The sequence below is a fragment of the Aricia agestis genome, chromosome 22, assembly GCF_905147365.1.
Source record: "Aricia agestis chromosome 22, ilAriAges1.1, whole genome shotgun sequence".
Classification (NCBI taxonomy): domain Eukaryota; kingdom Metazoa; phylum Arthropoda; class Insecta; order Lepidoptera; family Lycaenidae; genus Aricia; species Aricia agestis.
This window is the reverse complement of record NC_056427.1, coordinates 5001-18292: the sequence shown is the minus strand read 5'-3', so window position 1 is coordinate 18292 and position 13292 is coordinate 5001.

The following is a 13292-nucleotide window of genomic DNA, read 5'->3' as shown; positions in this document are numbered from 1 at the left end:
TTTTATTTAATGTTTTGTCCGGTATTTTTAAGTAATTTTAACTATAATTATAATGTATTTGTATTTGTTTTTATTAGTTTAATTATTAGGTGGTATATTAATCCGATTTTATTATGATATTTGTATTTTAACGTGATGTATTTAATTATGAATTTATTAGTTACTAAAAACAACGTTCATGCCTCGGACTATAGGGGCGGAGCCTATTTTCTTGGGCGCAAGATCGCCCTAGCTGATACTTAGGGTTGGCGCCTTTATGGAATGCGATGACAAACGAGCTGTGAAGCACCTGATGGATTCGCGTTTTTTGTATATCTATTTTTATGTTTTAATGTGTCAATTGTTTAGTTTTATGTGTTATGTTGTTTAACTATTAGTTATGAGTTTATATTTAATTATTTTAGTTTTTCGTGAATAGTAATTCGTATTTTTATTTTTATAAATATATTATACTAATGTTTTATGTTAAATACTAGTACGTTTGACTTGTTTTAAAGATTTGAATATTAATTTTAATCGTGTTATCTACAGATTAATGACTAATCCTTGTGTGATTTTTCTAGTTTATACCTAATTAATATAAATAGTTTTAGATTAATTTTTTACTATTTATATTTTATATTTATTTTAGAGCTTAATGAATGTGTATGACTAAAGCAATTTATTTATAAAAATATTTTTCGACCTGCGGAAAACGTCATTTGCAGCCCTGAAAAGCGTTGGATGGTGACGTCACGATTTGCTTTAAAACTTTGTGATTTTAGCTATTTCTACCGATCCTATTTTTATTAGATTTCGAGGCCTTATTTATTGTGGTATATGTTATTCCGGAAAATTGTTGTCGTGTTCCTAAACTTAATATTTTAGCTGCTGTTAATGAAATTCCTGAGCAAGGGGCGTGGCGCCCGCCCAGGTGTTTTTTCTGTATGGAGTTTTACTCCTTTAATTAAAAACCAATTATCTACTTAACTACTACTTAAATTAAAATGGGGCTTTCTTATTTTTAATTAATACTAATTAGGCAACTTATATTCAAAATTTCAGCTTTCTACTATGTCTTGAAGTTTGTTAAAAATGTCTTTTAAAATAAGTCTATGATTTCAACACTTTCTTTTTTAAAAATATCCAACTTAACTTCGTATGCGGCGCTCCCGGCTGCTGGTGACGACTCCCGGCGTCGGTCCGCTGCTCTCCTGCAAGTCTAGACTTCGTAAGACAAAGTCTAGACTTTTAGGTTTTTCTTGTTTTTTGGCGAAACCGCTCGCCAAAAAGACACCAGATTTTGCACACAGTAGCTGGTAAGCAAGATACACGTCACAAAATTGTAATGCACTATGTTGTCAATCTAGATTGCGAGTTCCGGGTGTCCTAAATTTTGGCACTTTTTAAAAGTCGATTATCTCCGATTCTGAGAGTCCGATTTGAATTTGGAAACCGGATCTATATAGCCCCAGTTGTTCCGCTTCGGGTGGTGTATGCCACGTTCCTCCCCCGCACTTCCCCGCGCACGCACCTCCGTGTCCTCTCCTGGTTTTTGGGCTGCTGCTCCTCAACCAGCTACCAGAAAAATCTAGTTTTTTGGGAGAAGCAGCTCAGGAATCTTGCACGTCGCTTGGGATGAAAAATGAGGGGGGTCGCCGCGACAAATCGCGCGCCGCACGCGTCGAAAGGTCAGAAACCGGTGAAAAATCCGGTTTTTCGTCGATTTCTTAGGCTGGAGACGTCGGATTTCCACGCGGTTTTCACTGTCACTTTTCTCTCGTCAAGCCGCGTCGAATGACGTATCACACACTGCACTTTGACACTTTCGGCCGCGTAAACTAATTTTAAAAGGCGGAGCGCGCGATTATACGTGCTGCTCTGACCACGATCGGAGCGGAACTGGTTAGGTTAGGTTAGGTTAGGTTAGGTTAGGTTAGGTTAGGTTAGGTTAGGTTAGGTTAGGTTAGGTTAGGTTAGGTTAGGTTAGGTTAGGTTAGGTTAGGTTAGGTTAGGTTAGGTTAGGTTAGGTTAGGTTAGGTTAGGTTAGGTTAGGTTAGGTTAGGTTAGGTTAGGTTAGGTTAGGTTAGGTTAGGTTAGGATAGGTTAGGTTAGGTTAGGTTAGGTTAGGTTAGGTTAGGTTAGGTTAGGTTAGGTTAGGTTAGGTTAGGTTAGGTTAGGTTAGGTTAGGTTAGGTTAGGTTAGGTTAGGTTAGGTTAGGTTAGGTTAGGTTAGGTTAGGTTAGGTTAGGTTAGGTTAGGTTAGGTTAGGTTAGGTTAGGTTAGGTTAGGTTAGGTTAGGTTAGGTTAGGTTAGGTTAGGTTAGGTTAGGTTAGGTTAGGTTAGGTTAGGTTAGGATAGGTTAGGTTAGGTTAGGTTAGGTTAGGTTAGGTTAGGTTAGGTTAGGTTAGGTTAGGTTAGGTTAGGTTAGGTTAGGTTAGGTTAGGTTAGGTTAGGTTAGGTTAGGTTAGGTTAGGTTAGGTTAGGTTAGGTTAGGTTAGGTTAGGTTAGGTTAGGTTAGGTTAGGTTAGGTTAGGTTAGGTTAGGTTAGGTTAGGTTAGGTTAGGTTAGGTTAGGTTAGGTTAGGTTAGGTTAGGTTAGGTTAGGTTAGGCTAGGTTAGGTTAGGTTAGGTTAGGTTAGGTTAGGTTAGGTTAGGTTAGGTTAGGTTAGGTTAGGTTAGGTTAGGTTAGGTTAGGTTAGGTTAGGTTAGGTTAGGTTAGGTTAGGTTAGGTTAGGTTAGGTTAGGTTAGGTTAGGTTAGGTTAGGTTAGGTTAGGTTAGGTTAGGTTAGGTTAGGTTAGGTTAGGTTAGGTTAGGTTAGGTTAGGTTAGGTTAGGTTAGGTTAGGTTAGGTTAGGTTAGGTTAGGTTAGGTTAGGTTAGGTTAGGTTAGGTTAGGTTAGGTTAGGTTAGGTTAGGTTAGGTTAGGTTAGGTTAGGTTAGGTTAGGTTAGGTTAGGTTAGGTTAGGTTAGGTTAGGTTAGGTTAGGTCAGGTTAGGTTAGGTTAGGTTAGGTTAGGTTAGGTTAGGTTAGGTTAGGTTAGGTTAGGTTAGGTTAGGTTAGGTTAGGTTAGGTTAGGTTAGGTTAGGTTAGGTTAGGTTAGGTTAGGTTAGGTTAGGTTAGGATAGGTTAGGTTAGGTTAGGTTAGGTTAGGTTAGGTTAGGTTAGGTTAGGTTAGGTTAGGTTAGGTTAGGTTAGGTTAGGTTAGGTTAGGTTAGGTTAGGTTAGGTTAGGTTAGGTTAGGTTAGGTTAGGTTAGGTTAGGTTAGGTTAGGTTAGGTTAGGTTAAGTTAGGTTAGGTTAGGTTAGGTTAGGTTAGGTTAGGTTAGGTTAGGTTAGGTTAGGTTAGGTTAGGTTAGGTTAGGTTAGGTTAGGTTAGGTTAGGTTAGGTTAGGTTAGGTTAGGTTAGGTTAGGTTAGGTTAGGTTAGGTTAGGTTAGGTTAGGTTAGGTTAGGTTAGGTTAGGTTAGGTTAGGTTAGGTTAGGTTAGGTTAGGTTAGGTTAGGTTAGGTTAGGTTAGGTTAGGTTAGGTTAGGTTAGGTTAGGTTAGGTTAGGTTAGGTTAGGTTAGGTTAGGTTAGGTTAGGTTAGGTTAGGTTAGGTTAGGTTAGGTTAGGTTAGGTTAGGTTAGGTTAGGTTAGGTTAGGTTAGGTTAGGTTAGGTTAGGTTAGGTTAGGTTAGGTTAGGTTAGGTTAGGTTAGGTTAGGTTAGGTTAGGTTAGGTTAGGTTAGGTTAGGTTAGGTTAGGTTAGGTTAGGTTAGGTTAGGTTAGGTTAGGTTAGGTTAGGTTAGGTTAGGTTAGGTTAGGTTAGGTTAGGTTAGGTTAGGTTAGGTTAGGTTAGTTAGGTTAGGTTAGGTTAGGTTAGGTTAGGTTAGGTTAGGTTAGGTTAGGTTAGGTTAGGTTAGGTTAGGTTAGGTTAGGTTAGGTTAGGTTAGGTTAGGTTAGGTTAGGTTAGGTTAGGTTAGGTTAGGTTAGGTTAGGTTAGGTTAGGTTAGGTTAGGTTAGGTTAGGTTAGGTTAGGTTAGGTTAGGTTAGGTTAGGTTAGGTTAGGTTAGGTTAGGTTAGGTTAGGTTAGGTTAGGTTAGGTTAGGTTAGGTTAGGTTAGGTTAGGTTAGGTTAGGTTAGGTTAGGTTAGGTTAGGTTAGGTTAGGTTAGGTTAGGTTAGGTTAGGTTAGGTTAGGTTAGGTTAGGTTAGGTTAGGTTAGGTTAGGTTAGGTTAGGTTAGGTTAGGTTAGGTTAGGTTAGGTTAGGTTAGGTTAGGTTAGGTTAGGTTAGGTTAGGTTAGGTTAGGTTAGGTTAGGTTAGGTTAGGTTAGGTTAGGTTAGGTTAGGTTAGGTTAGGTTAGGTTAGGTTAGGTTAGGTTAGGTTAGGTTAGGTTAGGTTAGGTTAGGTTAGGTTAGGTTAGGTTAGGTTAGGTTAGGTTAGGTTAGGTTAGGTTAGGTTAGGTTAGGTTAGGTTAGGTTAGGTTAGGTTAGGTTAGGTTAGGTTAGGTTAGGTTAGGTTAGGTTAGGTTAGGTTAGGTTAGGTTAGGTTAGGTTAGGTTAGGTTAGGTTAGGTTAGGTTAGGTTAGGTTAGGTTAGGTTAGGTTAGGTTAGGTTAGGTTAGGTTAGGTTAGGTTAGGTTAGGTTAGGTTAGGTTAGGTTAGGTTAGGTTAGGTTAGGTTAGGTTAGGTTAGGTTAGGTTAGGTTAGATTAGGTTAGGTTAGGTTAGGTTAGGTTAGGTTAGGTTAGGTTAGGTTAGGTTAGGTTAGGTTAGGTTAGGTTAGGTTAGGTTAGGTTAGGTTAGGTTAGGTTAGGTTAGGTTAGGTTAGGTTAGGTTAGGTTAGGTTAGGTTAGGTTAGGTTAGGTTAGGTTAGGTTAGGTTAGGTTAGGTTAGGTTAGGTTAGGTTAGGTTAGATTAGGTTAGGTTAGGTTAGGTTAGGTTAGGTTAGGTTAGGTTAGGTTAGGTTAGGTTAGGTTAGGTTAGGTTAGGTTAGGTTAGGTTAGGTTAGGTTAGGTTAGGTTAGGTTAGGTTAGGTTAGGTTAGGTTAGGTTAGGTTAGGTTAGGTTAGGTTAGGTTAGGTTAGGTTAGGTTAGGTTAGGTTAGGTTAGGTTAGGTTAGGTTAGGTTAGGTTAGGTTAGGTTAGGTTAGGTTAGGTTAGGTTAGGTTAGGTTAGGTTAGGTTAGGTTAGGTTAGGTTAGGTTAGGTTAGGTTAGGTTAGGTTAGGTTAGGTTAGGTTAGGTTAGGTTAGGTTAGGTTAGGTTAGGTTAGGTTAGGTTAGGTTAGGTTAGGTTAGGTTAGGTTAGGTTAGGTTAGGTTAGGTTAGGTTAGGTTAGGTTAGGTTAGGTTAGGTTAGGTTAGGTTAGGTTAGGTTAGGTTAGGTTAGGTTAGGTTAGGTTAGGTTAGGTTAGGTTAGGTTAGGTTAGGTTAGGTTAGGTTAGGTTAGGTTAGGTTAGGTTAGGTTAGGTTAGGTTAGGTTAGGTTAGGTTAGGTTAGGTTAGGTTAGGTTAGGTTAGGTTAGGTTAGGTTAGGTTAGGTTAGGTTAGGTTAGGTTAGGTTAGGTTAGGTTAGGTTAGGTTAGGTTAGGTTAGGTTAGGTTAGGTTAGGTTAGGTTAGGTTAGGTTAGGTTAGGTTAGGTTAGGTTAGGTTAGGTTAGGTTAGGTTAGGTTAGGTTAGGTTAGGTTAGGTTAGGTTAGGTTAGGTTAGGTTAGGTTAGGTTAGGTTAGGTTAGGTTAGGTTAGGTTAGGTTAGGTTAGGTTAGGTTAGGTTAGGTTAGGTTAGGTTAGGTTAGGTTAGGTTAGGTTAGGTTAGGTTAGGTTAGGTTAGGTTAGGTTAGGTTAGGTTAGGTTAGGTTAGGTTAGGTTAGGTTAGGTTAGGTTAGGTTAGGTTAGGTTAGGTTAGGTTAGGTTAGGTTAGGTTAGGTTAGGTTAGGTTAGGTTAGGTTAGGTTAGGTTAGGTTAGGTTAGGTTAGGTTAGGTTAGGTTAGGTTAGGTTAGGTTAGGTTAGGTTAGGTTAGGTTAGGTTAGGTTAGGTTAGGTTAGGTTAGGTTAGGTTAGGTTAGGTTAGGTTAGGTTAGGTTAGGTTAGGTTAGGTTAGGTTAGGTTAGGTTAGGTTAGGTTAGGTTAGGTTAGGTTAGGTTAGGTTAGGTTAGGTTAGGTTAGGTTAGGTTAGGATAGGTTAGGTTAGGTTAGGTTAGGTTAGGTTAGGTTAGGTTAGGTTAGGTTAGGTTAGGTTAGGTTAGGTTAGGTTAGGTTAGGATAGGTTAGGTTAGGTTAGGTTAGGTTAGGTTAGGTTAGGTTAGGTTAGGTTAGGTTAGGTTAGGTTAGGTTAGGTTAGGTTAGGTTAGGTTAGGTTAGGTTAGGTTAGGTTAGGTTAGGTTAGGTTAGGTTAGGTTAGGTTAGGTTAGGTTAGGTTAGGTTAGGTTAGGTTAGGTTAGGTTAGGTTAGGTTAGGTTAGGTTAGGTTAGGTTAGGTTAGGTTAGGTTAGGTTAGGTTAGGTTAGGTTAGGTTAGGTTAGGTTAGGTTAGGTTAGGTTAGGTTAGGTTAGGTTAGGTTAGGTTAGGTTAGGTTAGGTTAGGTTAGGTTAGGTTAGGTTAGGTTAGGTTAGGTTAGGTTAGGTTAGGTTAGGTTAGGTTAGGTTAGGTTAGGTTAGGTTAGGTTAGGTTAGGTTAGGTTAGGTTAGGTTAGGTTAGGTTAGGTTAGGTTAGGTTAGGTTAGGTTAGGTTAGGTTAGGTTAGGTTAGGTTAGGTTAGGTTAGGTTAGGTTAGGTTAGGTTAGGTTAGGTTAGGTTAGGTTAGGTTAGGTTAGGTTAGGTTAGGTTAGGTTAGGTTAGGTTAGGTTAGGTTAGGTTAGGTTAGGTTAGGTTAGGTTAGGTTAGGTTAGGTTAGGTTAGGTTAGGTTAGGTTAGGTTAGGTTAGGTTAGGTTAGGTTAGGTTAGGTTAGGTTAGGTTAGGTTAGGTTAGGTTAGGTTAGGTTAGGTTAGGTTAGGTTAGGTTAGGTTAGGTTAGGTTAGGTTAGGTTAGGTTAGGTTAGGTTAGTTAGGTTAGGTTAGGTTAGGTTAGGTTAGGTTAGGTTAGGTTAGGTTAGGTTAGGTTAGGTTAGGTTAGGTTAGGTTAGGTTAGGTTAGGTTAGGTTAGGTTAGGTTAGGTTAGGTTAGGTTAGGTTAGGTTAGGTTAGGTTAGGTTAGGTTAGGTTAGGTTAGGTTAGGTTAGGTTAGGTTAGGTTAGGTTAGGTTAGGTTAGGTTAGGTTAGGTTAGGTTAGGTTAGGTTAGGTTAGGTTAGGTTAGGTTAGGTTAGGTTAGGTTAGGTTAGGTTAGGTTAGGTTAGGTTAGGTTAGGTTAGGTTAGGTTAGGTTAGGTTAGGTTAGGTTAGGTTAGGTTAGGTTAGGTTAGGTTAGGTTAGGTTAGGTTAGGTTAGGTTAGGTTAGGTTAGGTTAGGTTAGGTTAGGTTAGGTTAGGTTAGGTTAGGTTAGGTTAGGTTAGGTTAGGTTAGGTTAGGTTAGGTTAGGTTAGGTTAGGTTAGGTTAGGTTAGGTTAGGTTAGGTTAGGTTAGGTTAGGTTAGGTTAGGTTAGGTTAGGTTAGGTTAGGTTAGGTTAGGTTAGGTTAGGTTAGGTTAGGTTAGGTTAGGTTAGGTTAGGTTAGGTTAGGTTAGGTTAGGTTAGGTTAGGTTAGGTTAGGTTAGGTTAGGTTAGGTTAGGTTAGGTTAGGTTAGGTTAGGTTAGGTTAGGTTAGGTTAGGTTAGGTTAGGTTAGGTTAGGTTAGGTTAGGTTAGGTTAGGTTAGGTTAGGTTAGGTTAGGTTAGGTTAGGTTAGGTTAGGTTAGGTTAGGTTAGGTTAGGTTAGGTTAGGTTAGGTTAGGTTAGGTTAGGTTAGGTTAGGTTAGGTTAGGTTAGGTTAGGTTAGGTTAGGTTAGGTTAGGTTAGGTTAGGTTAGGTTAGGTTAGGTTAGGTTAGGTTAGGTTAGGTTAGGTTAGGTTAGGTTAGGTTAGGTTAGGTTAGGTTAGGTTAGGTTAGGTTAGGTTAGGTTAGGTTAGGTTAGGTTAGGTTAGGTTAGGTTAGGTTAGGTTAGGTTAGGTTAGGTTAGGTTAGGTTAGGTTAGGTTAGGTTAGGTTAGGTTAGGTTAGGTTAGGTTAGGTTAGGTTAGGTTAGGTTAGGTTAGGTTAGGTTAGGTTAGGTTAGGTTAGGTTAGGTTAGGTTAGGTTAGGTTAGGTTAGGTTAGGTTAGGTTAGGTTAGGTTAGGTTAGGTTAGGTTAGGTTAGGTTAGGTTAGGTTAGGTTAGGTTAGGTTAGGTTAGGTTAGGTTAGGTTAGGTTAGGTTAGGTTAGGTTAGGTTAGGTTAGGTTAGGTTAGGTTAGGTTAGGTTAGGTTAGGTTAGGTTAGGTTAGGTTAGGTTAGGTTAGGTTAGGTTAGGTTAGGTTAGGTTAGGTTAGGTTAGGTTAGGTTAGGTTAGGTTAGGTTAGGTTAGGTTAGGTTAGGTTAGGTTAGGTTAGGTTAGGTTAGGTTAGGTTAGGTTAGGTTAGGTTAGGTTAGGTTAGGTTAGGTTAGGTTAGGTTAGGTTAGGTTAGGTTAGGTTAGGTTAGGTTAGGTTAGGTTAGGTTAGGTTAGGTTAGGTTAGGTTAGGTTAGGTTAGGTTAGGTTAGGTTAGGTTAGGTTAGGTTAGGTTAGGTTAGGTTAGGTTAGGTTAGGTTAGGTTAGGTTAGGTTAGGTTAGGTTAGGTTAGTTAGGTTAGGTTAGGTTAGGTTAGGTTAGGTTAGGTTAGGTTAGGTTAGGTTAGGTTAGGTTAGGTTAGGTTAGGTTAGGTTAGGTTAGGTTAGGTTAGGTTAGGTTAGGTTAGGTTAGGTTAGGTTAGGTTAGGTTAGGTTAGGTTAGGTTAGGTTAGGTTAGGTTAGGTTAGGTTAGGTTAGGTTAGGTTAGGTTAGGTTAGGTTAGGTTAGGTTAGGTTAGGTTAGGTTAGGTTAGGTTAGGTTAGGTTAGGTTAGGTTAGGTTAGGTTAGGTTAGGTTAGGTTAGGTTAGGTTAGGTTAGGTTAGGTTAGGTTAGGTTAGGTTAGGTTAGGTTAGGTTAGGTTAGGTTAGGTTAGGTTAGGTTAGGTTAGGTTAGGTTAGGTTAGGTTAGGTTAGGTTAGGTTAGGTTAGGTTAGGTTAGGTTAGGTTAGGTTAGGTTAGGTTAGGATAGGTTAGGTTAGGTTAGGTTAGGTTAGGTTAGGTTAGGTTAGGTTAGGTTAGGTTAGGTTAGGTTAGGTTAGGTTAGGTTAGGTTAGGTTAGGTTAGGTTAGGTTAGGTTAGGTTAGGTTAGGTTAGGTTAGGTTAGGTTAGGTTAGGTTAGGTTAGGTTAGGTTAGGTTAGGTTAGGTTAGGTTAGGTTAGGTTAGGTTAGGTTAGGTTAGGTTAGGTTAGGTTAGGTTAGGTTAGGTTAGGTTAGGTTAGGTTAGGTTAGGTTAGGTTAGGTTAGGTTAGGTTAGGTTAGGTTAGGTTAGGTTAGGTTAGGTTAGGTTAGGTTAGGTTAGGTTAGGTTAGGTTAGGTTAGGTTAGGTTAGGTTAGGTTAGGTTAGGTTAGGTTAGGTTAGGTTAGGTTAGGTTAGGTTAGGTTAGGTTAGGTTAGGTTAGGTTAGGTTAGGTTAGGTTAGGTTAGGTTAGGTTAGGTTAGGTTAGGTTAGGTTAGGTTAGGTTAGGTTAGGTTAGGTTAGGTTAGGTTAGGTTAGGTTAGGTTAGGTTAGGTTAGGTTAGGTTAGGTTAGGTTAGGTTAGGTTAGGTTAGGTTAGGTTAGGTTAGGTTAGGTTAGGTTAGGTTAGGTTAGGTTAGGTTAGGTTAGGTTAGGTTAGGTTAGGTTAGGTTAGGTTAGGTTAGGTTAGGTTAGGTTAGGTTAGGTTAGGTTAGGTTAGGTTAGGTTAGGTTAGGTTAGGTTAGGTTAGGTTAGGTTAGGTTAGGTTAGGTTAGGTTAGGTTAGGTTAGGTTAGGTTAGGTTAGGTTAGGTTAGGTTAGGTTAGGTTAGGTTAGGTTAGGTTAGGTTAGGTTAGGTTAGGTTAGGTTAGGTTAGGTTAGGTTAGGTTAGGTTAGGTTAGGTTAGGTTAGGTTAGGTTAGGTTAGGTTAGGTTAGGTTAGGTTAGGTTAGGTTAGGTTAGGTTAGGTTAGGTTAGGTTAGGTTAGGTTAGGTTAGGTTAGGTTAGGTTAGGCTAGGTTAGGTTAGGTTAGGTTAGGTTAGGTTAGGTTAGGTTAGGTTAGGTTAGGTTAGGTTAGGTTAGGTTAGGTTAGGTTAGGTTAGGTTAGGTTAGGTTAGGTTAGGTTAGGTTAGGTTAGGTTAGGTTAGGTTAGGTTAGGTTAGGTTAGGTTAGGTTAGGTTAGGTTAGGTTAGGTTAGGTTAGGTTAGGTTAGGTTAGGTTAGGTTAGGTTAGGTTAGGTTAGGTTAGGTTAGGTTAGGTTCCCCCCGATGGTTGCACGCCTTGTCGTGGCGGTGGGGCTTAGTAACCGCGGCTTGGACAACCGCGGTGAAGCAAAGAGGCAACCAGGGCCGGCCGGTGTCGCCGCCTGGCCCGAGGAGGGCGCTCCCAGCGGACTGGAGGAGTCCGCTGCGGATGCGCACCGAGGTGGGGCCGCAGAGGAAGAGGCAAGTAGGTATTACGGTGCGCCGCTTGCCCTATCCTCTGCGGCCGAGGACGGATCGCGGGGGGGAGAGGCATTGTGGTAGGTTGCCGCTTTCCCTACCCCCCCTGCGAGCTGGCGGGGCCGTTCCGCTTGAACGGCATTGGTGGGGCCGCAGAGGAAGAGGCAAGTAGGTATTACGGAGCGCCGCTTGCCCTATCCTCTGCGGCCGAGGTGTGGTCGGTGGCAGAGCCACAGACCTGATCTGCCACATGGCCTCCAAGTAGCAGACTCGGGGGGCGTCTGCTACAGCCTTGGTGGGGGCCGAAGAGGAGGGCGCACGTGTTGTGCGCCCATCGTGGAGTCTTCGGGCCGCTGGCGGGGTCGCAGATGTGTGTATCGTTCCTGTGGCCCCGTCAATACGCGGCGTGGCGGAAGATGGGGGGGGGGGTTTTAGTGGGTATACCGTGGTCTCATTAGCTACGGGAGTCCCACATAACCACTCGGGTCGCCCCCTGCGCCTGGGTGGTATGCGTAATGCATTTCCCCCTCCGGAGAAAAAAAAAAAAAAAAAAAAAAGGTTAGGTTAGGTTAGGTTAGGTTAGGTTAGGTTAGGTTAGGTTAGGTTAGGTTAGGTTAGGTTAGGTTAGGTTAGGTTAGGTTAGGTTAGGTTAGGTTAGGTTAGGTTAGGTTAGGTTAGGTTCCCCCCGATGGTTGCACGCCTTGTCGTGGCGGTGGGGCTTAGTAACCGCGGCTTGGACAACCGCGGTGAAGCAAAGAGGCAACCAGGGCCGGCCGGTGTCGCCGCCTGGCCCGAGGAGGGCGCTCCCAGCGGACTGGAGGAGTCCGCTGCGGATGCGCACCGAGGTGGGGCCGCAGAGGAAGAGGCAAGTAGGTATTACGGTGCGCCGCTTGCCCTATCCTCTGCGGCCGAGGACGGATCGCGGGGGGGAGAGGCATTGTGGTAGGTTGCCGCTTTCCCTACCCCCCCTGCGAGCTGGCGGGGCCGTTCCGCTTGAACGGCATTGGTGGGGCCGCAGAGGAAGAGGCAAGTAGGTATTACGGAGCGCCGCTTGCCCTATCCTCTGCGGCCGAGGTGTGGTCGGTGGCAGAGCCACAGACCTGATCTGCCACATGGCCTCCAAGTAGCAGACTCGGGGGGCGTCTGCTACAGCCTTGGTGGGGGCCGAAGAGGAGGGCGCACGTGTTGTGCGCCCATCGTGGAGTCTTCGGGCCGCTGGCGGGGTCGCAGATGTGTGTATCGTTCCTGTGGCCCCGTCAATACGCGGCGTGGCGGAAGATGGGGGGGGGGGGTTTTAGTGGGTATACCGTGGTCTCATTAGCTACGGGAGTCCCACATAACCACTCGGGTCGCCCCCTGCGCCTGGGTGGTATGCGTAATGCATTTCCCCCTCCGGAGAAAAAAAAAAAAAAAAAAAAAAGGTTAGGTTAGGTTAGGTTAGGTTAGGTTAGGTTAGGTTAGGTTAGGTTAGGTTAGGTTAGGTTAGGTTAGGTTAGGTTAGGTTAGGTTAGGTTAGGTTAGGTTAGGTTAGGTTAGGTTAGGTTAGGTTAGGTTAGGTTAGGTTAGGTTAGGTTAGGTTAGGTTAGGTTAGGTTAGGTTAGGTTAGGTTAGGTTAGGTTAGGTTAGGTTAGGTTAGGTTAGGTTAGGTTAGGTTAGGTTAGGTTAGGTTAGGTTAGGTTAGGTTAGGTTAGGTTAGGTTAGGTTAGGTTAGGTTAGGTTAGGTTAGGTTAGGTTAGGTTAGGTTAGGTTAGGTTAGGTTAGGTTAGGTTAGGTTAGGTTAGGTTAGGTTAGGTTAGGTTAGGTTAGGTTAGGTTAGGTTAGGTTAGGTTAGGTTAGGTTAGGTTAGGTTAGGTTAGGTTAGGTTAGGTTAGGTTAGGTTAGGTTAGGTTAGGTTAGGTTAGGTTAGGTTAGGTTAGGTTAGGTTAGGTTAGGTTAGGTTAGGTTAGGTTAGGTTAGGTTAGGTTAGGTTAGGTTAGGTTAGGTTAGGTTAGGTTAGGTTAGGTTAGGTTAGGTTAGGTTAGGTTAGGTTAGGTTAGGTTAGGTTAGGTTAGGTTAGGTTAGGTTAGGTTAGGTTAGGTTAGGTTAGGTTAGGTTAGGTTAGGTTAGGTTAGGTTAGGTTAGGTTAGGTTAGGTTAGGTTAGGTTAGGTTAGGTTAGGTTAGGTTAGGTTAGGTTAGGTTAGGTTAGGTTAGGTTAGGTTAGGTTAGGTTAGGTTAGGTTAGGTTAGGTTAGGTTAGGTTAGGTTAGGTTAGGTTAGGTTAGGTTAGGTTAGGTTAGGTTAGGTTAGGTTAGGTTAGGTTAGGTTAGGTTAGGTTAGGTTAGGTTAGGTTAGGTTAGGTTAGGTTAGGTTAGGTTAGGTTAGGTTAGGTTAGGTTAGGTTAGGTTAGGTTAGGTTAGGTTAGGTTAGGTTAGGTTAGGTTAGGTTAGGTTAGGTTAGGTTAGGTTAGGTTAGGTTAGGTTAGGTTAGGTTAGGTTAGGTTAGGTTAGGTTAGGTTAGGTTAGGTTAGGTTAGGTTAGGTTAGGTTAGGTTAGGTTAGGTTAGGTTAGGTTAGGTTAGGTTAGGTTAGGTTAGGTTAGGTTAGGTTAGGTTAGGTTAGGTTAGGTTAGGTTAGGTTAGGTTAGGTTAGGTTAGGTTAGGTTAGGTTAGGTTAGGTTAGGTTAGGTTAGGTTAGGTTAGGTTAGGTTAGGTTAGGTTAGGTTAGGTTAGGTTAGGTTAGGTTAGGTTAGGTTAGGTTAGGTTAGGTTAGG